Source organism: Nannospalax galili, unplaced genomic scaffold (assembly GCF_000622305.1).
Source record: "Nannospalax galili isolate Female #2095 unplaced genomic scaffold, S.galili_v1.0 scaffold68, whole genome shotgun sequence".
Taxonomy (NCBI): Eukaryota; Metazoa; Chordata; class Mammalia; order Rodentia; family Spalacidae; genus Nannospalax; species Nannospalax galili.
Window position 1 is genome coordinate 378038 of NW_008358189.1, and position 4252 is coordinate 382289.

Sequence of the window (4252 nt, forward strand, 5' to 3'; positions counted from 1 at the left end):
CGCGGCCTGAAGGCGCCGCCCTGGGGTGGCCCCGGGCCAGGGCCGCTCGGGTAACGGAGCCCCGGCGCGGGACCAGCGGGCCAACCTGCCCCCGGGCCTCGGTTTCCCCTTTGATGCAGCGACCTGGCCCTTCCCGGCCCAGCTCTGCTGCCGCCGCGTTCCCGAGACCCCGGACCCGGGAGTTGGGGTGGGGGGAGTGTCTCTGTCTGACTCAGATGCCCCACCGTGCTCCCGAGACCCCAGACCCGGGGAATGGGGTGGGGGGAGTGGCTCTGTCTAACTTTCTCAGATGTCCCAGGACAAGAAGGAAGGCTCTTGGGGGGCTCATTATCCCAGTGCAGAAGGGGCAGGGAGCAGGGTTGCACACCTGGTCCAGGATCAGTCACCCTGGGAACTAGTGTGTGTTGGGGGACGCTCAGAGCAGGGCTGTCAGCCAGGGCCTCGCTGTGGACCCACATGGGCCAGGCACCCAGGTCCCAACTGGCTCCCTATTGTGTCCAGGAATGGAAGAAGAGTCATGGGAACATCACATCCGGCCAGTGATCAGTCTCTCCCCCTTCAGCCTGCCCCAGAGGCTCCTCCAAAGCCCCTGCGCACCCCCATCCCAGAGGCCAAGTTGATAATAACCCTTTTGTGAAAAGGGGACATTTTTCTTTTTCATCCAAGGGTCAGAGTTCACCTGCAGTGGATAGGTGTAAGATTCAACCATCCAGGATCCAGGATGGCCGTCTGCATCTAAAATTAGTGCTCCTTCCCTGTTTCCTGGAGCTGACCCAAGAAGTTGGTTCCCAGGGAAGGACTCACTCCCGGGGGAGGAGGGGCACTCCTCAGGCAGGGGCCTCCCTGCTCCACAGCTGCCCAGGCTCCAGTGCCTCCAGGGGGCCAACTCAGTGGCCCTGCAGGTCTGTGCTGCTCCAGCTGTATCCCTGACCTGAGAGGTTGCCCTCAGACCCTGAGTGACACGTCCTTCCGTCACTTACCCAGCCAACCTTCATCCTGGGCCCCCTGGTGCTGTGCAGGGCAGGGGAGTGGCCACCAGGAGCAAGTAGGGCACCCTCTTGTGGAAGATCCAACAGTTTGGGCCACTCTCTGCTGAGTGGTCTCCAGGAGGCCTCCCTGGGTGCTCCTCCAGGCACCTGCTGTTGCAGTACTCTTGTGAGCTCTACATCCATGCAGTGCCCAGTCCTTCCTTCTGTGTGGGTGTGCAGTCCATCCCCTGTTGCCCAGGGTCTTCCAACAGACAGGGTGGGTGGGGTCGCTCCCTCTTCTGGGCCCTCTCTTCAGCAACATCCCACTTGGGGCCCCTAGACAAAACTCAAAAGGTGAGAACCCAGCCCCTCGGTCCTGCCTGGCTGAGGCCTGCTGCCGACATGTTCTGTACCAGATGCCTTCGACAAAATCTGCTTTCCCTGACCCTCCCCAGGCACAGGGCCTTCTTCCCTGCTACCTCCTGCAGCTGCTGCTGTTGAGCAGGACACAAGCACAGGAGCCCTGAGCAGAGCAGTCTGGGCAGCAGTTGCAGGGTGGGGCTTTGAGGCAGCTCCCAGGCCAGATGGCTGCCCTGAATGTGGAGAGGCTCTGCCTGTACCACCTCAACTGGGGTTTTGTGACGACTGCCTGTCCCTATGCCTCGGACCACACTGGTCAGTGGCAGGGGATCTGGGAATGACAGGCGGCAGGGCTCTCTCAGCAGCAGTGCTGGGCCAGCCAGAGCTCCATGGTGAGACGCCAGGCCCTGCAGGCAGCGTGCTCACCGTCTCTGCACCCCATAACTTCTTTGTGCTGCATAGGGCAGGCCAGGGGCCAAGGTCTGCAGGCAGTACAAGATGGTCAACATGAAGGAGCAGGGATGAGAGGTGGGGTGGTAGATGTCACCATTCCACATCCACCTGGCACTTACTGAACAACCACTTCTGTGCAGGGCCAAGGATCCATCCGTGTACACAGACACTCTGGTCCTGGTAAAGGACCACAGACACTCTGGTCCTGGTAAAGGACGAGGGATGCCCTTGCCTAACCACCTTTGACTCCCTGCAAGGGGCCAAGCAGGAATGGAGAGTGGGGGGCAAATCAGGAGGGATCAGGGAAAACCACTCTAGCTAAGGAGGTAACCTTTGAGGAAAGATGGGAATAAAGAGGAAACAGTGACGGGGTCTTGGGGAGAGAACATTCCAGAATCTGAGTGGCCAGCCATGTAAAGGCCCGATACCTTGCAGTATGCCAGGCCCTGCAGTTAATTTTCATAGATTCCCTAGGATAGGCCCTGATTCCCATTTTGCAGATGGGAATTATTAAGGCTATAGAAGCTGAGCCGTGCTCACCCTGGAAGGGGCTGGGGCAGGGTGGGGGTAACTGCTTGAACAGGCAGGGGAAGGGAACTGGCCCTCCCCAGGAAGGGCTCCTAAGTTGATAGCAGCCAGAACTCTGCTGCCCCACAGCTATGTGAAGTGTGACTCCAGGTTCCTAGTAGCAGTTGCCCGATTTAAGTAATAACAGAGCCAGGCCTGGTGGCGCATGCCGTTAATCCCAGCACTCAAGAGGCAGCGGCAGGCAGTCCTCTGTGAGTTCTAGGCCAGCCTGGTCTCCATAGCAAATCCAGGCCAGCTACGGCTACAGAGAGAGCCTGTCTCAAAAAGACCAAAACAAACAAAAATACACAGATATCTAGTCAAATTTACATTTTAGATATATGTTTGGGGGGATGGGGAGTTGAGACAGAGTCTCCCCATGTAGCTCAGGCTGGCCTAGAGTTCACTGTGTAACCCAGGCTGGCCTAGAGCTTCAAATACTCCTGCTAGAATTACTATTTACTAGAACTATGTGGATTCCTCCATGAAGAACCCAAGTCCCTCAGACTTCCTAACCTTCTGTCAGCTTTGAACAGCTCCCCCTGAAAGCTCTCCCCAACAGCGAGGAGCCCCCCACCTCACTACTGGAGCACTTGTGTCTGACGAGCAAGACTTGGGGGGGGGTCACCACTCCCTGTACACAGATGCCTCCTGCTATTGTACAGACATCTGATCTCTGTCCACTGTAATCCCACCCATCAAGGCCACCCCACCCTGTACTAGGTGCCCACCTGACATCCTCCATCCCTGGGCTTCTGGGGAGCGCAGGGTAGGAATTCAGAATGGACCTGGCCCCATGGGAATCCTGGCCAGGCCCAGCAATTTACTGCAATGTAGCCCCTCCCTCACCCAACAGCTAGCTATAAATGAGAGCATCTAATTAACCGGCTTGTGAAGCTGATCTGAGCACTATCCCGAATAACTTCAAACCCACTCAGTCAAGGGTAGCCCTTCACCCGCACCCTTGGGAGGTTCCTCAGACGGCAATGCATCCGGTGCCAAGGAGCCCCAACTCCTCCAAACCCAGGGTTCTATTGTTCTGGCTGTTTCCTTCCCCCAAAACAACCAGGTGTCTCCTCATACCCTCCTGACCCCAATTTGCCCTGGAATACCCTGCCCAGGGTGCCAGTCCTGGCCTTTCTCCATGTCTCCTCTCTGACACATCCTGTGACCTTCGTGCCTAACTCTGGCGGGCTCCTGCAGGTCCACTGTGATTGTGTGCCCAGGCCCATCCCACTACATCTGCCCTGTCCGGTGTCCCGGGCCCTCCCATACACAGCTTGGTGGGCTTAGCTGCCAGCCCAGGGTCTGCAGGGGGTGGGAATCCTACGTCGCACTCTACAGAGAGGAGACCCCTCTTGGCGATCTAAAGTGGATCCCTACTAAATACTTCCTAGGGAGAAGGGATTATCTTTGAGATTTGTCACCTCCCTGTTGCACCCCTGACCCATCTGAGGGTCTGAGCCTTCAACAGGGGCCGTAGTCCCGGTTGCACCCTGGGTAACTCGGGGAGCACTGGCCTGGAGAGAAGCGGAGGGTTGTGGGTGTCCGTCTGCGGACGGGGACAATCTGGACCCCACGGAGGGCACAGAGGCCTGAGCGGCAAGTATCGCGAGAGGGCCCTCACCCCACGGCCCCCGGGCCCCGTACCCCTCCCGCCGAAGAGCGCGGGCCGGCTTCTCGCGGGGGTCGGCCGGGTGGGGCGCACGGCGAAGAGGTGGCGAGGTGACCTCAGCGGTTCCGCCCTCCGGGAAGTCGCCGAGCCCGCCCCTTCCAGCCCCCGCCTGGAGTTTCGCTCTCCGGGGCGGGGCGAGCGGCGGGCGGTGCCGGGCGGACCAAGTTGGAGCGCGACCCGCCCGGCGCCGTCCGGGCCTCGCGCCCTCCCCGCCGGGGTGCGCCTCCCG